At 39.8% G+C, this 24,600-nt stretch overlaps 1 long non-coding RNA gene across 1 annotated transcript in view; it reads left to right on the top strand.

Moving 5' to 3' along the window:
• The first annotated feature begins 319 nt into the window (after positions 1 to 319).
• The window catches only part of LOC119903961, a 45,860-nt gene continuing 21,579 nt past the window's right edge, over positions 320 to 24,600 (top strand). Inside the window, exon 1 of the long non-coding RNA XR_005444634.1 lies at positions 320 to 964. This is a non-coding gene — a long non-coding RNA (uncharacterized LOC119903961). The remainder of the gene's footprint in view (positions 965 to 24,600) is intronic.

The raw sequence follows: 24,600 nt of genomic DNA, 5'->3' as shown, positions 1-24,600 counted from the left end.
TGAGCACCATTTTGATAAGATGCAACAATTTTAAATCCTACAATAGCTATCCAGTCTTTTGTTTTTCATTTAGTGGTCATTTCCAGATTATATCCAAATTATTTTGGAAAAGTAGCCTACATATTTATGATTCTTGCCATTAGACCATCAAAATGATATGGCCTGCTCTGTGTATGTTAACCTTTAGCAAACGCTGTTGATCTACAATTTTTGCAAGAATAATCTTTTATCTTGAAAATGCTTCGTTGGTTGTCATCATAAGTAACATTATCCACTATCACCATATAATACATAATATGATCCCCACACTCACATCAAATCTGAATTAATGAATGCCAATCAATAACTTTATTTATACTCTCTAGATTATGTGACCACTTAATATAAAACATTTTAAGTGTTTGAATGTTGTTTATAATTTTGAAAAACTCCCATTGATGCTCTTCTGTCACTCTGTGTAACAACAACATCGGAATGGGAGCCTACCAAGCTAGTTAGCCTCAAGTTAAAATGACTTCAAAACAAAGCATTTTGCTTCAGTTTGTCAGCAGAAGGAGAAAAAGTTCAAATGCAGCCGTCATTCTCAAAGCTGCGCTGTGACCCGCGCAATTATCCCTAACAGAAACGAGCTCAAGTAGCCGGATGTGGATGCTAATCAGGCCCAAATCAACATGCAAGCAGGCGATTTCTCCGGAGGCAGAGACTTGAAGAAGTAGCCTAACTAACTGGACATAATGTGAAGCCCCAGTGACATATTTACCAGGATGAATGATGTCCTATGTACATGTTAAATTGTACACTGATAGTCCATCACTCTTCGCAACTGTCAATCGGGTTCTGGCATGATAAGAGCATCAGAGGCGACACAGACTGAGATTTCTTCATGTTTTCCCAGAAAAACAAGAGAAATTACTAAATTGGACTTAAGTGAAATCATTTCATTGTCGACCCCTAGTGATCACAGGTAAGCCATTTAAGTTCTTTGTTGTCTGTTGGGTTCCTCCCTAAACTGTGGGCGAATTTTCTGACTGCGCCAATAATTATGCTAATGTGACCTTTCCTGTGACAGAGGCAGCTGGTGTAGTTCTGCAGGTGTGTCATAGGACGTTAATGTGGGAATTTAGTCATGGATCCGGGCTGTTGTTGTGTCCGGTCGGCTGGTTGAGGTGTGTTTGCATGTGTATCTGTATGGTTAAAGGCTGATGCACAGGTGCTGCTCATTGCTGTGGTTGCGCATTGGTTATGGGGAGTGCAAGGCCATGCTGCCAAGCCCTCCATCAGGGTCTGCCTGTAGTATTGTTTTTCACTGTGTTCCTGCTAGTGTCAGCCATAGTTGCATATTTTTGCAAAAATTGGCTCTACTGTAGTAAAGGGTATTTGCTTTACTGAAATATTTACTTTTAATATTATATTCATTTTAGGGTTTTTCCTATTGCTTTACTTTCCAATTATTACCACAGGGCAGATGATTACCATTACTCCATACACAATCTGTTGGCCTCTATTATCTATCTATGCATGGCCTAACGTTAAATCATGTGTGCTTATTTGGGTTGACTTTGCTAGTTTCCATGCCTAGTATTTATTAGATCTATTACATTATTGTCAAACACACAGTCAGGCATATCGTTTCTCCAGATATGGAGAAAATTATATTGTGATGGTAAGAGTTGCTAATTAAGTTGTGCGTAAGAGCATCCTCTTACTCACGTTAAAGATTAATCAAGGACTCCAGCAGGCAAACTAGCATTTCCTCCTGTCTGCAAAGTTAATGGCAATGAAGTAAGGTTTTAAAATGACTTCCACTCATAGAATATACTAATAACATGTGAGCAGAGTGATAAATGAGACCAATTGTGGGCAACGTTGCATTTTAATTAAGCAGCAGTCTTAAATGAGCAGGCGTCATTGTTAAAGTCAACTCTACATTGCAATTATGCTGCTCTATTCATGTGTAACATAATGGCTTGATGGCAGTTCTTTGTTGGCTTATAGTGGAAGCATAATTGTGTCCTTTCACACATAAAAATGGCACATCTCAACTTTCTATTTTGACTCTACATATCATTCATAGAGGTTACATCCTGCCAGTGGATTACTGTTGGACTTGCACTGTATCTTTCTGCACAAATTTTTATTAAAAAGACTGACCTCCTTGAGGATGCTGATCTGTAGACAGTACTGAAGAACTGACTTTGCTGTTCTGACATCCCTTAGTACAAGAAAGTTATTTTATATATTTAAAAAAAAAAAGTAAATAGCTGTTTTCCACTATTTCAGCTGGACATTTAATTTTTTTTATTATTATTGTTGAAGATCTAATCTGTTAGCTTGCCTTTCTTCCATCTAATCTTTTGTTAACTAAGCTTGGTCTCCAGTGCCACAGAGCCTTAGTTACGTCTAAGGCCTGGTTTGAGAAAGATCCGAAGCGTGCTAGTTCTAGTTCTGTTTTTTTTTTTCTTCAAATAACTTTAATTTGGATGTGTAAATGTATTTATGTAGTGAGGGTTCACAGGATCTATAGAAATGGGCGATGTTTGATCTCACATGAGGGTGAGCACTTCAGATATGTCATGGTATGCTACTTAACCAAAACCAAAAGTAACCAAAATCTGAGAAAGCTCAGTCTGCAAGACAAATTCAGTTATCAGTGAAGAAATAGCATATTGAAAAATCGGATGTGGTTACGGCTTTCTTATCTTATGTCTGCATGTATAATGGGTTGTTATAATAGAAATGGCTCTTGTTATGAGATGGCTACTTTTTTAGGCTTTAACTTACATTACCCACAGTCTGCCTCCATCTATATGTTGCTATTTGTGACTAATACACAGCATGTCATTAAGACTAAGGTTTTGTTCAGACTGCAGGCAAACAGATTTGTTTCTCAAATCAGATGTTTAAGACGGACGTTCTGTACTGTTATTTGCATGTGATCACATAGGATTTGTGTGTCCCGACATCGCCAACTAAGCTGCATGGTTTGTCATAGGTGTCAGTAACTATGTATGCTGGTGTAGTGGCTTTCCAACGCATAAGCAAGAGAAATGGAAATCTTATCATCCCGCCCTTTCAAACAGTCACACTGTCAAGTCGGGGTGCAGAACTCCTCCGTTGCACCAGACAAACTCAGTGACGGAGGAGTTCTGCAACGTGACTTGACAGGGTGCAGAATGGATTCACAGCAGTCAATCCAATAGATGTTGAGATATTTCAGTTTGGATCAAAGTGGCGGGCTGACCGACAGACGCACTGCCAGGTTGGCTGAAAACATATATATATATATTGATTGGGATAAAATATAATTATTTAACCATTTCATTTTGGTTACAACATTTTATCTCAAAATCTCAGTCAATTTTTTCAATTCACATTCATGCACCTATAGAGAAACCTATTGATTTTGGCTATCATGTGACTGTTCTCTTAGCAATATCATTAGAATAATCTTTAGCACATTCTGCCATTGACATGGCAAACTGGGAAGATCATTTGGCCTTGGTGAAGATCTCTACTCGACTGAGTGCTTTCTCTTTCTTCTGTGCACTTAGCGTGAGAGACAAAGAAAGATCCCAGAGACCTTGACCCCTCGGAGGAATGAGCGCAAACTGTCTTTTTATGGAAAGATCAGACGTAGTAAATGAGTGTGTGTGTGTTCCTTTTCTTTTTCTATGTCTGCCTCTAAATTAATTTTTCATCTTATATCATCTAACCTTTGCATTCAATGACAAGAAAGCAACAAGAGATAGCTAGCTGTCTGACAAGAATACACAAGACATGAGCAAAGCAAGGCTGATTACAGCCATTATGTATCCACCATGTTTGAGTGTGTTCATCGGAAACTTAATCTGCTTTTAAATGACAATATGGTAATCAGTGCATGGCCATTGGCAGAAAATACAGCTCCTGCAATGAGTGTACCGTCATTGTGTTCTCTATGACAGTCTGCAGTGATTGGTCATGTGGGCTTTCTACATGTTTCATCACCCGGCAGAAGAAGAGCTGATGATTGCCTCCACCCTTTTCCTTAACAAACAATTGTGTTTTACGCTGCCAGAGGAAGAAACACATTATGTCTTCTGGTGTCATCTTGCTTCATGATGCAATTAAATCTTCCAGCACAAAAGGATGATTGTAGTTTTCCTTACAAGTTCACAGACCCAAGCAGCTGCTAAAATAAAGCAGGACCCCTTCCTGACCTCATCTTTGCAGCATTTTTTCTTTATTTTTGACCAACAGCTTTTAAAAACTTTGAGATCCTCCTACAAGTCATCTCACTCTCATTTTGCCCTTCTCATACTAAAACCACAAGGGCCACTGAAGGTTGAAGATGTGTAATAGATGGTTGTAGAGTAGGGCCAGAGGATTAAAACCTGGTGGGAAAACTGAGCAGAATTCCAGGTCACCTTTTCTGCTTTGGTCCACCACCTCTCTGCTGAATGGCTTTCACTAATATGTAAGCCATAGAGCCCGGGAAAGGTTTAGAGAGCAAGAGTGATTTTCATGAAACTCAGAAAGGTAGAGACTGTACACAGTCTCTTTTTAAAGGTGTCTGTAGGGTTAGGTTTACTCCAGCAGCACGGATGTGTACACTCATTGTGTAGTTTTTCAGTCCAACCAGGCACAACAAAAGTTCATTTGACTAACACCTTTAGCACAGGACATCAGAAACTGAACAAAGAAATCACCGTGTCACAGTGATTAAAAACCTCAAGATATTTTTTTTAATAAGGTCACTTTTGTATGTACCACACAACTTTCTAGTGTGCTTTATAGATTTGTCCAAGGCCTTTCCCACCAGAAAAAGCAACCCATTGGTTGGTTGTTCTCGAAACAGCCCGGTATTGAGTAGAATCGAAACGTCTCCAGTCAAGCCAGTACTTCAATCGATACTTTTTGTTACCGGATCGCAGCATAAATATTTGTAGGGTTCTAATTGTAGCCAAACACTTCCTCTCTCATTCAAACATAAACTCTCACGCTGTAGTCTTTCCCCTTATAGGCTAATACTACCCATGAGGATGAACAAATTAGGATGAGGAGTGATCTGAAAACGTGATTGCTGTAAATGTCCTCTGCCTGGAGATACTGGGGAAATGAAAAAGCGTCCATAGGTTGATTTATGCGGATCAAACGCTGGAATGCACACACTGCAGCACATGCTTTATTGTGAGCATGTGAAACAGTTCCTGCATGATCACTGCATGAAAAAAGTACTATATTAGGGCCACTTTCATATGTGGTCCAAATCCGATACAGATCGGATCTTTTTAAATGCGAGCTGAGTGTCCAGACTCAGGTTGGAATTGATGCGACTTTGACGTCACTCTAGAGCAGCTGTTGTCACAAAAAGCCATTATTAAAAACGTGGCTCTCTTTCTCCTCTACCTCACTCACAAATTCCCTTTCTTACACCCGAAATCCACCGGATCTCTTCTGAGTTATGTGCATACTATTTGTCCGAGGGGACACAGTAGGGAGAGAGAGAGAGGGAGTGAGTTGTGGGGCAGTTGCGTTGTACAGCGCCAGAAACCGTAATAAAATGAACCGAAAGTTGTAAACACTTCTCATAATTCAGGAGAAATGTGACCCGTGAGAGGACAATGAAAAACGGGAGTCTCCTGTGAGCTAACCTCTGTTGCTTCTTGTTTAGTTCTCTTGTTTACTTCTGTAGCCTACAACACCGTGCTGCGTGTGACGTCGTGTCATTCTTCTGCGCATGTGCGTCACTTTCAGGCCGCGGACAGTACACACTGGAGTCTGATATGGGCCACATTTACAATAATGTGAACTGTCAAACAAATAAAAAATTGGATTTGAGCATTAAGGCCTGCAGTGTGAACGTAGATAACGCAAATTGGCATAATTATTACATGGGTAATATTGGTCAGAATACTTTATAGAAAGCAATAAAAAAACATTTAGAAGACAAGATGTTGCTTTAAAATCTGCACGCGTGACTGCACGTTATGTCCTTCACTTTTGTGATCCAGCTGACGCATCCCACTTTGAAATCAAAAATGCTCACATTACAGTCACATACGGCACAGAGAAGGTGCCCCATTGGCACAAAGCAATTACAAAACCAACGCACACACACACACAAAGCCACAGTCCGCAGGCAGCCAAAGAGAGACAAATTACCTCCCTGTCAGATAAAATCAGACTTGACATCATTTAATTAATTTCAGTGTATATTAACATTTCTTATTGTGTTTTTTTTTTTCTCTTTTTGCTGCTTCTCCGTCCTGCTCCCAGCCTTGTCCTGGGGAAAACATCAGTTTGAAAAATGATCAGCCGCCTTTTCTGTCCATTCTTCCAGGCACGTCCCCTCCGTATCTCTCTTGTCTATTTTTAATCTCAGTGGTGCTGTTGCGTATGAGATGTGCTCGGACTAAAGGTGTAATTTAAAGGGAAGACATTCTCCCCTATAATTTCATATAACTAATTTTTCCTCCTGAATTAACCTTGAAGGGTCTGTGACCATCTCGGCTCCCCTCAAACGTATGAGAGGAAGAAACGGAGAAAGGTTGTAGTTCGTAGTTCACTCCATCATGTTTATTCACAAACGGCATGCATAGCTACTCAGAAGAGTAGTTAGAACACAATTCAACAATATGGTTATCCAACATGGCTTGTAGTACCAACAATGTTTACCTTTTTATAATATGATAAAACAATAAGGATAAATCGCAACAACAAAACAAAAGTGGTAAAGGGTTACATATTTTGTGTATTACGCACCTGATTAGTATTTCATTAAGAACACAGAATTTTTGTTAGTGAAAATAAGTATAGTGGATTGTGCCAACATTTAAATGTAAATCACACTTTTGAGTTTGACTATTGATTTGAAAACTATTTGGGACTTAAAATAATAGTGTACCGCTAGTCTGCACTCTAATCTCTCTTGCTCTTGGCATGCTGATGCATAATGAGAGATGTGAACCCGCTGCTACGATACATTAGTCGCTACTAATACAGTGCCGCACCAGAACATGCAAATGTCCCATCACTCACTGTGTGAATCTGTGCACATGTCATGTGGAGGTGACCTTTTGTTTTTCTGCCTCACGCTGCTTACACTATAGGCAAGTTTCTGATATGCAGTATAAAACTATGCAGATTTCTCTACTGTAAATAATCATGTATTAACACACACTTGTACGCACTAAAAAACCCAATTTGACCTTTATTTTCTTTTTATTTACTTTATTTCCTAATTTACAGTATAAGACAGTGTTTCTCAACCAGGGCAGTACCGCCCCCCTGGGGACGTTCAGAGGATGACAGGGGGCAATGGAAGCAATATTTTGGTAAGAGGGGCGCTGAGATACTTTTGGGTGTTTGCTGAGGTGAAAGTTTTAAAGCCAGTTTACACCAAAGATCCACAACAATAAGAGTTTAAACGTCAACTACTTGCAAAAAACTCTGGTTTGCAACATTAAAACCTGCCAGTTAACTCCACTGCGACTGGACAAGACTGCTTGTATCGTAACTCTTCTTCTCTTCAGTGTTTCTGACAGCTGCTTGTGGCGCAGCTCTGCGCTGCCTTCACGGGAACGGGAAGTCAGACTATCATCTGTAAAATTTCACCCACATGGCGTTCACTGTGGAAACTGTGAAAAATGGACGCCCTGTTTCTTTTTTAAGAACGGTAACGTGTTCATTTCTCGCTGTCTGACTTCCCCTGAAAGCAGCTTCGTCCAGTGTCCAAGACCTGTGATTCGCAGCCAGTTTGTGCCCCAGCAGTAAAGTGACATGTAGAGTTTTTATATAAAAATGTACCATCAAAAACTGAGGCGCTGCCTTGCCCTGGCTGGGATTGTGAACTGCACTTTTTCAGATAACCTGAAGTCAACATGTGTGTGTGGATTTGTGTACCTGATCACAGGTGTAAATATAATCACTATTCACGTAGCTTTCTCCTTCCCTGGGAAAGTAATAAATCTGTAGTTTACCATTAAATTAGCCTCTGCTTTTTTCATGACAACAACAACAACAACCAGGGCAAATAGTCGGTCAGTAAGGGACCTGGATAATGGATAGGGGGGCACTGGGCCAAAAAAGGTTGAGAACCACTGGTATAAGAAGTAATAATAATGTGATGGACTGTGCAAATAATGTCACATTACATACATGAAATAGCCATAGATTATTCTGACTTTCCTCAAAGAAGTCCAGCAACCAGCCACGGTAGGGGCCTCATCGTGCAAACCACCTCAAGGTCCAACATGAAGCCCACATGGTTTCGGTTGCGAATCAAGCACAGTGTAAAGGCCTTACTTTACAAGAAAGTAGCTTTAGTTACTTGAAGTTAACAGTACCTTGAGGATCTGAAGGTTTGAAACAGCCGTATACCTGGTTTTGTCTGGCAAGATTACTTAATTGTTGCTACTATGGGTGGTGATGGAGCAGTGGATAAGACACATACCTTTGATGTGAGAGACCTGGGTTCAATTCCCTCTGTGAGACATCCACCAATGTGTCCCTGAGAAAGATACTTAACCCTTAGTTGCTCCAGAGGCTGACATATATAGCATTTATTTTTTATTATTATTTTTTTTTACCTTTTGGTAAAAGCACAGCCACTGGAGAGAACAGACCAGCACTTTCCAATAGGGATTCAGTCAGATAATAAGAAATACACGGTCTCCATAAAAGGAAAAAATCTAATAACTCTGTATATATTGCAATGAAATGAGAGGAACTTTGTCTGTAATAACTGTCATATATGGGATGGATAACTAGCCTGTTTGTACAAAGGGAAAAGACATTTAAATCAGAATATCAATGTCTTGTATCTTCTAAAAACAACCTCTGCCCTACTAGCTGTTTTTATTAGAGCATCATACACATTTTCATTCCAGTGCCCAGCCTTTGACCTTTTAATTGCAGCATTCTTGATGTATAGGTAAAGTCAAGCATTGCGGTGCCCCTGTAAATGTCGTTTGCATTACTCTAATGATGCAGCTTAACAGAACACCTGGGCCTATCCAGAGTACTTTGTTAATTATGGTCCTTTGTGTAATTTCCTGAATATGGTCGTGAATCTTTTTATTCCTTCAGATATGAGGCATAGTCGTCGTTCTGCCTCTATATAGTCTCTTTAGTTTTCTCTACTTTTCTCCTCTACTCTGTTTGGTTCTCAGTTAATCCCCTCCTATGCACACAAAGTCACGACCAGACAGTCTCCCATCCACTCAACACCACCCAGAGATGGCACTATCTCTATCTCCCTAGCAGATTAAGGCCTTAGATTGCAGCACCATAAACAAGTACCTGATCAAAGCTCTCTGTCACGGATTATCTCCTTCAGAAACAATGTACGGTAGAATTGACACAGGTAAAGCTGCAAAATGTCAAGGAAGCTTGGTTCTTTATTGGTTTTCAGCTCAATTGTAGTACAAAAGTGTGAGAGACATTGTCTGGTTTTTGAAAGGAGGCATCAACAGACGTGCTAGAAAAACGTGTGAGGATTTCGAAAAGGTTTAGGGGAATGCTTTCTGCTGTTACTAGTAGGCTCACATTTACCATTTACTAACCATCAAACCTGAGAATACATGTTGCAGAACTTTTTATAACTGACTATGATTATACACATGTTGTACTTAGAGCCCGACCGATAGGGGATTTTTATGTCCGATACTGATATTTGAGAATTTTAAAATACGATCTATAATCTATATATCGGCCATTATTCTTTTCCTCCCTTATTTTAAGAAACGCATAACGTAAACAAAGATTATCCCTAACATTTGTTATGTTGAGACCTCACCAAGATACCATGATATAATGCAGTTTAAAAAGAAACTTTGTTCTTGTTAGAAATAGTATTTGAACAAAAGTACAACAAATATATTAAAGTTTTGATAAATAAGAGTCAAATGTATAAAACTACGGAAAACATTTTTAAAAAATATATATAAATTACAGAGTAGTACTACTACTAATGAACACTAAATTAAATAGTGTATGTGTTGTGTGGGCCAGCAAAACAGAAACTTTAAAAAAATAATAAAATAGTTAATTTTCATGTTTAATCTTTAAAATAGTAAATTAAATGAATTAAAGATCCATCCCAGAGATGAGAGAATTGTTAACTATGACTGATAAATAATCATAAATTTTGTCTTTTCCGGCTGCCATTTAAATTGTATTTATTTTATATTGTTAGGATTTTATTCTGTGTTTTGGTTCTGTTCTTTATCTATACTTTTTCATTACTAAATAATTACCTTTTATTTAAAAAATAAATATAACTTTAAGTTTCAGCAAAGTAACAATATAAAATCAGTATCTCGCTGGAAACAAATGTAAAATAAACTATATTCCTGACATCAAAATACTGATTAAGGACCTGTGTCCAACAAAGCATTTTTTACCAGTTGAAAACGCCACCTGCTCCCCTGAGAACGCCCAGCTGGTAGCGCTAGGGTGCGTTCTGGAAGCGCAGTGGGGTTTTTTGTCTGAGACGCTTTGGTTGCTATGACACATAATATCCGTGGAGGTGATGTGCTGCAAGTAGGCTACTTAATTTTACTGCATGTAAAGATTTTGCATGTTAATAACTAGCCATTCGCTGAGCTAGCACATGTGCTTGTGTAAAACCAAAACACGTCTGTGGTGGATGAGTTACTGCACTTACAGTAACAGGCGTAGTTACAGTCAACTTGTGTAATCTACAGTGATCTTTGCTCATTTCACTCCGAGTGTGTGGATTTGTGAAGTAGTATTGTGTCGTTCAAAGAACGTTTCATTCATTAGACCTAATCGTGTGTATGACTCGGGAGGAACGGGTTGCCTCAGTGAGTGATTCGTTCATTTTCACGCATGCGTGAAGGATCTTGGACTCTTACTAGTCACTCTCACTAGTCACACGGCAGCCGCATGGGCTCCGTCAGGTAACAGTCACTGGACTGACATTATATAGCTATTTTGTTAATTATGTGACATTTTATAAAGCATCAATCAACAGAGCCGTGCTGTTGTTTCACAGCTCTTGACTGGTGAACAACCTGCAGTGTTTGAGAGCGATGTGCTCATGTGTGTTTCTCTGTCTGTAGAATCCGGACCTGATGTGGCCCATTCTGAGTCCAGACCTGCCAAACTGCTGCATTTATATGTGTTAATATTTCTTTGTTCCTCTCTCTGTGCTGGAGTTCTTTAAGAACTTGGTGGCTTGATCCAGATTATTATTAAATTGGTTGAATTTTAATAAGATTGTTTTTATTCATATAGTGTATCAAGCTTATTACTTCAACATATTTACTGCAAATCTGATATTAATATTTTACTCATGGATAGGGATGTTAGGCTGCTGTACGAATGAGCACTTCAGAGATAAAGATAGTAATTATATACATAAGCCTTTATATGGCTGGTCTGGTTGTATACTCGGGAAAGATTGTTAAAATGGAAGGATTTAGCCGGAGTAGTAGTGATTACATATTGACAACATTTCTGTGGTTTTTACATGGTTTGAATTTGGTTGTGGGCCGAGGAGGGTTTATATAATGATGATATACAGTAATCAAAAGGTGAATTTGTGCATTATACTTTGTCAAATAAAGCAAGCCAGGCAGCCTTCCATGTTTGAGAACGGCACTGTTTTTTTAATCTGCTGCAGCGGCGCAATAACCAGCCTAGGTCAAATTAATGAAATGACTCAAAAAAAGAGTAGTTTATTTTAATGAACGAGATTTCAATGAATGAGTCTGTCAAAAGACTCAAACTTGCCATCACTATTGCGAAGCTCTTTTGAGACAGGAGGGGAGGGGCTGTGGTGTGGTGGCTCGCTCGTTCTATTGGCTACTTCCGCACAGTTGCTATTATTTGTGACTTCTAACCAATTAGCTAGTACTGTGGGCGGGACATTGCTCCAGCACACAGAGTGGTGAGTACAGGTATAGACCGGGAGGCGTCTGCATCAGAGCCAAAGTAGTGCATTTTTTAATTAATTGATTATATCGGCTATCTGTTTTTGAAATGACCGATGCAGATTATTGGAAAAATACTTAATATAATCTAGTTTATCACCGTCACTCTATTAATTTTATCCAATGCTAAAGAAACTATTTCCTAACACACTTTTGGATCTATGATACAGTAACGCAGAGGAAACGCTGCCCTTGAATTAATGTAATATTACATGACTGTCTAAACGAGGACCTACAACTGTGTGTTAGATACTTGTTCAGCTCATGTTTATTCAGAAGTCCCCTCTGTTTTAATCATTTCCGACACCCTGACTGTAACCACAGACACTACAGTTTAATCGCTCATTAATGTCCTTTTCCACTGATAAACACGGCATTAGCTTTGTGGCTTATTTAGCGACGGGTGAGCTGCTGTTGGCGATGTTAGAAAATATTTAGAAGTAATAAATGAGAGAGAAATAAGAAGACCGGCCGCTAGAACTGCCATTCACGTCAGTCAGCAGCGTAGCCTCCAACACTAGGTTACTGTAACATAAAACACACTGCTGAGCCTGGAGAGAGCAGTGAAAAACGGGAGAGTTAGCAAGTCTGGGAAAAGTGATGAGGGCCATTTCTATTATTATTTAAGTCATGTAATTGACGTGACAGAAGATCAGCTCACCGGGAACACTGAGCTACCCGGAGCTACTCACTGTAGCTCTGGCAGAGCCGGTTCTGAGCTCAGCTAGACTGCAGTCAGCTGATGTTTTGTGCTGCAGTGTTTTGAACAGAGGAGCTGCAGTGCCCCCTCTGGTGGGCAAACTATGCAACACTCATGATATGAGGGAAGGATCCGACTCTGTTTCTCTTTTTTTAATAGTCATATATCGGCTGTGATAAACGCCGATGCAGATTTATCTGCAAGTAGCTTTTATCGGCCGATAATATTGGCAAAACAATAAATCGGTCGGGCTCTAGTTGTACTAGGGCAAAAAATTACTGGAGACATTTTTAGATAAGTGAATAGTTATATAATACCAACAAATAAAACTGAATAATCAAAGAAAATTATTTACTTATTTATTACAATATTTTCTTGCATGCAGTATGTTTCCAGCAGCCACTAACAGTAACTCACACATTATGAACAGGAAGTCTAAGGGCAAAACAAAGCCTTTTCTGTTAAATTTGCCATTTTAAATGGAAAAATATGGCTCCCTCGTGATTCTAGTGTCGGTAAACAAAGCAATGCCACACAATGCTGCCATTTGATTTTGACTGCCAGCCATCCTCACTTTAAGGAAAGGGAAGGAGAGAAGAGGTCAAGTAAGAAAAAGTAGAAAGAAAGATGCACAGTGCTGAGCAGGCACACGCCAAAAAACAGAACATTATTAGAGCTGAATTTATCTTACTTTGCTATTGTTGATTATTCTTCTCATTAATGATTTTGTTTGTAAAATGGCAGATCCATAATCCACAGAAATGCAGAAAATTCTGACATTGAAGAAGTCTGAACCAGAAACCATTTTTGCAGTATAAATAACTGAAAGATTTATTGATTATCAGATGTGTTACTGATTGCAGAGGGAAATATTCTGCCAGCTCTTTCCTATAATAGCATATAGGTGTTTTGTGTTTACAGACCTTCTACTAAGTGAAAACTATCAGAAGAGGGTTGCCCTTTCTTCCTCAAATTAAAAATATGAGTTCTGCTGTGTCCATCTCAAGGAAAATATAAAAGTAGGGAAGGACACTCTGTGCTAACTTCTTTTTTTCTCGTTGGAAGTGGGTGTTTCAGGATCTAATTGATGAATAGCAGCCATAACTGGGAGCTGCGTCCTTCAATTGAACTTTAATTCATATGTGCATCAATCATTTCCCCCCTTTTATAACGTAATGGATACTCACAGCTCTGATTACTGTACGTTTTGTCCTTGTGATGTGACTGTGTGTGAGTGTGTGTGTTTGCGGGTGTGTGGGTAAGGTAAGAGAGAGACAAAGACAGAATGCAGGGATTTTTCACTGCAAATAGTAAACAAGGGGCAAGGAAATCTCCCTCCCCACGAAAACATGCCCCCCACCCCCATCATAGTTATGTAGTAAGCAAGGCCTTGCTTACAAAATCACTAATTGAGATCACACAATCACATTATTGGGACTGACCTTGTCTTAGTGGTCAAAAACCAAGTCCTCAAGGTAAATCATTAAATTTCAAGGTTAAATCTTTTTCTTGGGGGGGTTAATTGTTAGGGGTGGCATGTAGTAATTATATTAGGGTTAACGTTAGTCTCCACGGAGTTGATGTAAATCAATGCAATGTCCTCTTAAGTGACAAAAACAAGTTTCTGTTCTGAACTCATGGTGATAACTGTGGTTGATATAAGATTTTTTTGTAAAGGAATAACAACTGCATCAAATGAGTAAGAGCAGCGCTGCCTCAACATTTGGTGGCGAGGCTGTCATTAAAATACTAAATTGCACTTTGACAAAGTAATGCCAGCTCAAGGTCCACTTGCTAACGTTTTTCAAAGCTTTTAGCTTTCAGCAATCACTTGGTCTTTATCAGAGTTTGGATTGTTGTCTAGTATTTTCAAAGTTTGCGTGTGAACAGGTCCATCTCTATGACAAATGAACAAACATATGTGTTAGTGAGCACTTCTCCTTTGCCGAGATAATCCATCCACCTCACAGATGTGGCATATCAAGATGCTGATCAGACAGCATGGGTATTGCAAAGGTGTGCCTTAGGCTGACCACAATAAAAGGCCACTCGAAAATGTGCAGTTCCATCACACAGCACAATGCCACAGATGTCGCAAATTTTGAGGGAGCGTGCAATTGGCATGTTGACTGCAGGAATGTCCAACAGCGCTGTTGCCTGTGAATTGAATGTTCATTTCTCTACCATAAGCTGTCTGCCAAAGCGTTTCAGAGAATTTGGCATCCAACCAGCCTCACAACCGCAGAACACGTGTAATCACACCAGCCCAGGACCTCCACATCCACCATCTTCACCTCCAAGATTGTCTGTCTGAGACCAGCCACCCGGACAGCTGCTGCAGCAATCTGTTTGCATAACCAAAGAACTTCTGCACAAACTGTCAGGAACCATCTCAGGGAAGCTCATCTGCATGCTCATCCCCCTCATCAGGGGCTTGACCTGACTAACTTCGCACAGCCATTGAAGAGGACTGGACCAACATTCCACAGGCCACAATCAACAACCTGATCAACTCTGTGGTCACACCAGATACTGACTGGTTTCTGGACCCGCCCGAACTCCCCAATACAGTGACTGCACATTTTCGAGTGGTCTTTTATTGTGGCCAGCCTAAGGCACACCTGTGCAATACCCATGCTGTCTGACAGTATCTCGATATGCCACATACCACACAAAGGAGAAGAGCTCACTAAAACAGATTTTGACAGATTTGTGAACAATATTTGAGAGAAATAGGCCTTTTGTGTACAGAGAGAAAGTCTTAGATCTTTGAGTTCAGCTCATGATGAATGGGGGCAAAAACAAAAGTGTTAAGTTTATAATTTTTTTCAGTGTATATAAAAGAAAACACAAAATTTAGGTGACAATACATAATATAAAAATAAAGTGTAATATAATGCCGTAAGGCTCTCAAGCATTATATATTGCTCTTAGATTTGTTTCTCCTGTGTATTTAAACTTCTCATTTAATTTTATCCCTGCTGAGTCAATACGTAGGCATGACTGAAGTCTTTAAATGTGCATGTGGCACCTTTTCACCTCTTCTTCTCAATGATAAAGTAATTAATATTAATTCTGTTATAAAGTCCTGCATAGCTCCAGTATTTCAGCAGGTTTTCTGCTCATGCAGCAAAACTTTCTGCGCATTCAAAATCTCTCTTACATATGTGTTCTCTTACATTTGCAGAATAAAATTTTGAGACAAAAGTCGTCATATTACGAGAATAAAATCGCAATCTAATGAGAATGAAGTCATAATATTTTAACAAAATCTACCTGCCCCTCCAAAACTGAAAACACTTGTGATCAGACAGAAATCTCACTACAAATCCACACAAATGTTAACTTCAGAATCTGTGAAATTGCAGCTCCCAGCTGCTTTAGAGAGAATTAAGCATCCTAGAGCAGAGAGACAGTCAAACGGAGCAAAGGGGGAGACAGAGACAGCAGGACACAGAGCTACCGGTGTCCGTGTCGCGGTCAGCTGTGGTGTCATGTTATTCTCTTGCTGATTTGCCTCCGTTCTTTGAAGAATGGCGAGACAGGCGGCGTCATGAAGATTGTTGCATATTAATACGGAAAATATTATTGATGTTGTTGAGTTACATTTGGACTTGGCAACGCCGGTGTCTATTCGCACTGAATGCATTCATTAATATTGTCATAACATAAGGGTGCTGTCATTGTCTTTGTTTATGCTAGCAAACATTAATTTGTTTGTGCTTTTTCCATGAAATTCAGATGGAGCTCTTGAATCTTGACTTGTTTTATCATGTCAGATTCTACTGTGGGCTTCCTATTTTGCATGTATTAAAACATAAGGCGCTGTGCTGCAGATCTGTTCAGATTTCAATTCTGAAAACACTCCTTCCTCAATGACTTTTTAATTAAAACCGCGGAATCGGTCAGCCGTGACGTTGCCGGTTACATTGAACGTTACAAACACGCACAACCACACACACACACACACGCTAAAACATGTCTTAGGTGTCATAATACAAGAACTTAAGGACTCAAAGGCAGACTCGGAACAGTTTGAAGGGGTAACAAAGGGTTTTATTGAAAAGTGCAACGGGAGACTGGGTAGTTGGTTCCAACAGGGCAGAATGGAGAACACGGAGGAGGGGAGTTTGTCCAGACAAGATGTGAGCTGAGTGGGGTGTGGCGTTCAGCAGAGTTCCCGGAGGTAGTGTGATCCTGGGCACAGAGAAAAACAGGTTAATCCAGGGAGACACAGAAATTGCAAGGAATCATACGGGAGTAGATAGTTGGCCTTGACGCATGTACCACATGTGGTTAACTGACGATCTGGCAAAGAATGTGAGGAGGACTGGGGTTGAAATACTGCAGGAGCTTGATTAGTGGAATGAGGACCAGGTGCGCTGCTGGAGCCAGAGAGTGTAGCCACGCCCAGACAAACACAGACCGGGAGGACAGACAGAAAACACAGGGAAGGGGGGAACAAAAGGAACACAAGGTAGTGGGGAGATTCTGTAGTACCACAACATTAGGTGTGTGGAAGTTATTTACTAGAGTGAAGAAGACGCAACACTCACTATTTACATCTGCAGAGAAAGCCGACATCATGATTTTGATTTTAGGTCATATTGTCCAGCAACTATACCTACAATAAATTGTGCTTATCCAGAATTCTGCTTTGTATACACTTAGTGGGTAACTAAAACACACATACTGTTAAGATGTATATTTAGTATTATGTAGTTAACATCTCTCTTATTCTTTGTTCTGCATTTGTGAAATTGTGTTGGTTTTATGAAGAATACATGAACAGCATTATAAGAGCAGTGTATATATATGCTGCATTCCCTTTCTGCCTACTAGTGTACAACTAGTGTTTTACTTAAAAGAGGAACAATTTACTCATGACTCCTGCCCTTTTCAAGTCCAATCAATGGATCCAGTATGATTAAAGCCATAAGGAATGTCTATTGTACGGTCATTAGGCCTGCAGTGTTAACCTCTAAATTACCTCAGTGAACTGAAGTCTAATAGTTTAATAATAGAGCTGGTTCAGTCTTATATCATAACAAATATCTGCCTGATTTTATACATATTTAATAAACTGAGAACAATAATGACAGAGCAACTAAGTGTTAAAGTGATGCTGCTTATTCTACAGTTTGCCCTTTTCATTTACTCTTTTCATTTTCAGCATTGTTAACTTTGCTACCAGTTTTTCCAGCAATCAGGATCGGGTGCATGAAAATTAGTTTCGTCCCCTCGCCTTGTGTAAAGTCTTCAAAGGTGAGCCACAAAACAACCTACCAGTGAAACACACCTTCCCATTCCAATAACCTCCTCATCGGTGTTGAAACCAGAGAAGGCACATGCACTTCAAATGAGTTCGCCTATCACACAGTTGCTGGCTAATGAGCTACCTAATTTAATTAATTACCGTGCCATACAAGGGTTTGACTAATGAGAACGACCCTTTGCTGAATACAAAACCTGCATCTGATAATAGCTGTGGGGGATGGGGGTGAGATGGCTCTCTGTTTTTGAGACATACAATCAGTTTTTATGACTGCACTGTATTCATCAAGTCAGTGGGAGAGAAATTTGGCTTAACGATAGCTACAGACAATTGGACTAAGCCAATACTACAGTAAACAGATGTATACTACCAAATAGTACCACACTCCTGTATAGCTTTACAATGCCAGTGAAAACTCTCATTGCAAACTAATTGCATTGAATAACAGAGGATAAGTTTGTAAAATAAAATAATACATTACAGTATGTGGTAGTTTAAAGAGGTGGTATTATGCTCATTTTCAGGTTCCAAATCTTAATTAGGGGTTGTACCAGAACAGGTTTACAAAAAACACCATATTTTTCTCATACTGCACATTGCTGCAGCTCCTCTTTTCACCCTACATGCTGTACGCTCCACTCTTGAGCTACAGGGTGATGCATCTTACTTGTACAAAATCTTTGTTGGGAGTTGCACATGCGCAGTTCCCAGGTAAGGACTACTAGCCAATCATTCATATATACGAAAACTGTAAAATATAAAACTTTCTGTTGCTGGCCTCTGTCTGGTGCACACAATGATGATGCAGTGAATAGTGAATATTCTCTCTGACCAATCAGCATTCTGTCGTGTTTTCACGTTACATTTTAGTATCCCTCAGCTCGCTTGGAACCTCGACGGAGGTGAGGTGATACGAAAAAAAGTACCTGGAAACAGGTACAGGTACAACATTTCTACAATGGAAAACCAAACAAAAGCGAGTCGAGCCAAAGGGCCTCCGCTCAGACTAGCTTGGTTTGAGGTCGTGCCTGACCCCGCTAGCCGCTTGGCAAGCTTTATGATGTGTTTTCATTGTGACGTCCCAAGTAAAGGAAGTGAAGGGCTGGACTATAAACGAGCTGTTTTCAAGCGGTTCAGAGCAGAGCTTTCTTTGGGAGATGGGAACTCCCTTTGGGCTGGACTTTGGGCTTTTTCACTTTGCAAATCTATTACATGCACAAAAAAGATATATATATTGATATAACTCAATAAAGGAGAGGGAAAAAGCCAAAAAGCATAATCGCACCTCTTTAATATATAAACCAAAAGTCACTAATAGCCAACCGACAGCAGATTCATTATTGAGACTTACTATCTCGTAACAGACCGTTTCTATTTTACCCCGCAAAGCTTTTCTAGCATTTACTGTACTGGTTTAGCGGCCCAGGAAACTCACAGACCAATTGCATGTGCTCCAATCGTCTCCTGTGTCACTGCTCAGCCAATCAAATCTGTGCATTCCGATGCTTGCGAGTCGAGTCCGCAAGATTCACCAGAGACATTTTGGAAACACACACAAATTGAGGAGACGAGAGGGAAAAGAGATTTCACATGGTTTTTAATCAAGGATGTACAGATTTTTACATGGATGTTCCACCCACGGGGAGTTCAAAACCAGAATATCTCATAGATCTCCAATGCTAGCTGGCAGGAGAAACTAGAGCTCACGTTTCTTACTGAACAAGAGAAAGTAGGAGTGGTAGCTCTGTAAGAGAGAATGAAAGAGAAGAGGAGGCGTTACAGCTGTTCATTTGCTAAGATGTGTTGAGTGTTAAAATTGGTTAAGATTACACTTCATCACTTCAAGCTACACTTTTTATTTAATTTTTTCTAAAAATTAGGCACTTTATTTTACTTAAATTTAGAATTATTTATTAGAATAGTGATTATTATCCCTCCAGTTTAATGTGAAAACTGACAGTGAATATTCTTGAAATAGTATTTGATTTGACAGTCTGTTGTTGACTAAAAACATATGTGGATACACCTATACCTTATGGTACTGAATGATAACGCAAGTTAGTTGTTTTGTTGTCTGTTCCGGACATTTGCTTCGGGAAAATTTCTTTAACTGGACCTCCTTTGAATTTTAATTGAATACCCCTGATATAAACCATAGGAAGGCTGACCAGTGGCTAACGTTACCAGGCCAGCTAAGAAGATATCTTTTAAATAAGACATTTTTAAAGTTATCAGGAGTCACATTTCTCCTCTTTTGGTAGATGCTAATCAGGTACCCCCACTGACACCCCCTGCACCAAGCTAACACATATTGGACCAGTCTGTTAACTAAAGGGAAACCAATCTGATACCAGCCCTCCATCAAACTCCCAGTACGACCGCGAACAAACTGACTCACAAAATGTCATAGTAACGAAGCATTATTGAGATTAGTAACTGTAATGTAATAGTGAATTTAAAATTGTAATCCCTTACTATTTGATCACATACTGTAACACGTTATGTAATGTATATGTATATAATGTATGTAATGCGTTACTAAAAAATATATTACTGCCCAATACTGCTTGCAACCGATTATCAGTGGTTCCATATGCTTTGGATGGATTATGACCAACTGAACCAAAAACTTCAAAATGTAATAATAAAGACACGTAATAGGCATTGCATATACAGAGTGGACGGATGTTGAATTATAATACAGAGAAACAGAGTTACAATATCAAGTAAATTAAGTACAAAACACAATGGTCTGTAAATATTAAGTGTAATAAGAGTTTCTGGTAAAATTTAAGTGTTTGGACTGAAGAATGTGTATCAGAAAAGACATCAAGAGACTTCTAGGGGTCGCTAGAGCAGATGTCCAGATGAAGCACCAACGTAAGCCACAAACTTAATTGACACACAGTCTTAGAAAATGAAAGAAGGGGTGAAAGGGGTAGAGATAAAATAAGAAAAAAATCACACTTTTGAACATAATTCCACTTACATATACATAAACTGATCAGGCTGTATAAATTGCTTGTTTAAAATACATGAAAGGTGCTTGTGATTGGGTGTGATTTTTACCTAGGCTTAGTCCTCAAATAGGAATAACTTCACAATACAAAAACAGACAAGGCTGCTGACCCAAATCGCAACCCCTCATAGGTAGAACCCTGAAAAGAGAGGAACACCCCGCCCCCCTTTTTGTCCTATCTTTTCATTTTTCTCTCCGTGAGACCAAATATTGAAAGAGAGCCCTTTCATTATTGAAAGGGACTCTTTTTAGACGGTCAAACCTGTGGTGTAGGGAAACACAATCATCCATAGCCTCATGTGCCTTTTTACATCTCCCTTGTGTCTATCTCTCCCTGCAAGCACAGAGGCCTGGAAAAAGTCCATTAAGGCCTATCTTAATGAAGAGGGACAGGACACAATGGAACCCTCAGAGAGGTGAGTAGTGATCAGAGAGGCAGATGAGCAGTCCAGCTCGTCCACTCATTCCCCAGTGGACAAGACGAAGCTTTGGACTTCAGCCTGTGCAGATACAGCAGGACAGGGTAATGAATGGAAAGGCAGTACCGCCGGAGCCATCAACTCACTAATCTCTCATCAGCACTGCTCCCACCGGTGTTTCATTAATATACTCCCCCTTCTCTTCTCATGGCTTTGTCTGAGGTGTCTGTCCATGCCACAATAGCTATTGTTCACTCCGAAGTAGAGAGTTGGAGCTTCTTGAAGGGGAAAATAATGAGTAATTATGTGGTTTAACTGACCACCACTCAACATGAGGTTTTCCCAAGTTCTTACTGACAAACAGCCTATCAGTTAGATAAAAGGCCTGCATTAACAAACATGTTTAGCTCTATGGCAAACTATCTGTTATATATTTACTGTAGTTGGTGCTTGCTTGTTTAAAAAAAATTAGGCACATGAATGTGCAGTTAAAGAGCTTATGAAAGACTCAAAATCAGAATCAGTGCAGTGGATATAGTGCTTTGAGATGGGCAGTTGGTGGTTATTTATTCGAATCAAGGTTACTCCTCCTGCATAGGCCAAAAAGTGTTCATTCACAAATTCTCAATACAAAGAGGGATAATAACCTTCTGCCATTTGTGGTGTCCACTCAGCAGTTTTACAAAAATGTATTTAAAATTTGCCAACAATAGTGATCATGTAGTGTTTTTGTTTGTTTTGTTGAAGCTGGGCGCTAGGACAAATTGTAAGCCAGGCTGATTCTGACGCACCGTATCAAGCTTTCTTGAAGACCCAGTAATGCGGCAGTTAGAGTATCATGAGCTTCTGTAACATATTTTTAAGTGAAGCAGAATGATTTCAGAAGGGATTTGATTGGATTGGTAAAAAGTGCTAGTGGTTTATTAGCGAGCCTGAGTCTCTGGAGAATATGGAGCTTTACAGGACTGTTTGCATTGTTAAAAGAGGAGGTGAAGGACAGAGAAAAAAATGAATGAATAAGGCCTTTTAGACCTGATTTTAAACGCACTATTGTTTTGCTAGATGTTACAACCATGAGCTAACGGCCATGTGCAGTTTTATATGATGGGATTGGTTAGCTAGTCTCCCCAAAACCATGTTAGAGATCCCCCTTAGCACAGCTGTATTGGCTCATCCACACATCCACATCTCTACACACCCCGAATCCCATCTAGCTGTTCTCCAAAGGCCTGCAGTTCACCCACAGCAGATCACTCCAGCAGGTTCTAATCAATCACAGAAGTACCTTCACATAGCACATTATAATATTTGGAGAGCATCTGCACCATATTTGGAATTATGCATTCCATTTTTTTTAAATCAGATCTCACTTCCCCTTACGGCCCTCCCCAGTGCATTGTGTGCCATGAATGGCCTTCTGATAAGAAATGTTGACAGATTGGACATCCTGCCCCCCCCTGGCACTGTGCCTAGGAGGAGTGCCACCTTCCTCCCAAGACGCTGTGCCAGGATTGTAAGCCTGCTCAGAGAAAAGAGAAGTTATTTAGTGGAGGGGGATGTTCCCATTAGGGTGATGAATGGCCTAATTACTGGAAGTAAACAGTCCCTGGGAGATGAAAGACGAACCGGGGTCTAGCAGGAGGGATGAGTCGCTGTATTACAGGCCCCATCCAGCCTGGATTAGGGAGTGATGCACAGCTTGATTAAGTGTGTGTGTGTGTGTGTCACTGTATGTGCGTGCACATATTTCTTGGAATTTCTTAATCGTTGTTGCTTTTCATGTATTGTCGTGTTGGTTGGTTTACTTTCTAGCATGCATTTCATTGTTCCCCCAAGGTGAAGTACTGTGCGTTATGTGAACATTAAACCTCAATAAGACAACAAAGACACTTCAGTGTCATCAGAAACTGTTTTGACCTGTTATTATAATATTAATTAGGTTTTTCAGAAAGTAATGCAGGTTACACCTATAAATGACTGCAGAGGTCTTAGCTTTCAGGTGGGCACTGTATTTCACACGTTTGGCTCAGATCATCACATTAACACACGATCAGTGTGAACATGTTTGTTGGTATCAAGCAGATGCTGATGATGCTTAATATCCAGTACATTATCCAGACAATGATTGTCCAATTGTGTCGCTTCTGTACATCATCTTGAATCTACAGCAAATATTATGAATGCATCACAAATCTACATATTTCATGGGAATGTTATCAGATAGTTTTGTGTAGGGTTACAGGTTGTAAAGTTTTCTGAAACACAAATTCCTTCAAAGGAGTTTTGCAGCTTATTCCCCAGAGATTTCAATTATGTACAAAAAAAACATGTGGTTCTCATGTCTAAGATTTTTCACCTTTATGTTGCATTTCACAATTTCTACCCATTAATACTTTGCCTTTGAATTCTGAGTAGGGCTGAAACGATTCATCGATTAGATCGATTAATAAAATGCATCGACACAAATTCTTTGCATCGATACTTCGTTTAACCCATTTTTTTTTTTTTATAGCACACTGTTTTGCACGGACATTTATTACTGTCGCACATTGCGCTTACACTGTGAACACAACGTGATTATAATGGTGCTCTTTGCAAACTGGAGGAAGAGAAAGAAAATAGCAAGGGACAAAGAAGAAAGTATCCAAAGTGTGGGATTATTTCAAGCTAAAGAAAACAACAATTCTGTAATGTTACCATCCGTCCACCGTAAAACGAAACTTATGTCACCTCAGCAACAGCACAACGGCCCCTGAACAAAAAGCAGCCGGTGTTCTGCCAGCGGACCACAGACAAGGTAACAGTAACAGCAACTTTAGCATTTAACTGAAATCATGATTGGTTGTTGAGTTGAAGCCAAAGTAATCCGCAGTCCTCAGCTGAAAATGTACACACGTGTGTTTGTTGTTTACTTTTTGGGCCATGAGTTGTAACCTCACAGTCAGGAGTTAACTGGGTGTCGGGGAGCTGTACCTTTTTAACTCTCCTCCAGCTCTCTCTGTAGCTCAGACAATCCCTGCTACCTGCGTGTGCTAATCCATCCTTCACCCATATTCTTTGTCTTTATAGTTTCCATCTTTATAATAACAAACAACAGCTGTTTTGTGTGCAGGATTGCTCATTTCCCGTTGTACATTTCACGTGTGTTTTCTTGACAAAACATGGTTTGGAGACCAGCTTCGGGTGACACAGCCGCTGTCAGCTCCTGTAGTGTGTGTGTGTGTGTGTCCCTGTCACCGATCAGTCAC

This window comes from Micropterus salmoides, unplaced genomic scaffold (assembly GCF_014851395.1).
Source record: "Micropterus salmoides isolate LMB-PRFRI ecotype aquatic unplaced genomic scaffold, ASM1485139v1 Ms_hic_scaffold_15, whole genome shotgun sequence".
Taxonomy (NCBI): domain Eukaryota; kingdom Metazoa; phylum Chordata; class Actinopteri; order Centrarchiformes; family Centrarchidae; genus Micropterus; species Micropterus salmoides.
The sequence above is the reverse complement of the archived record's forward strand: the minus strand, read 5'-3'. Positions and strand labels throughout refer to the sequence as shown.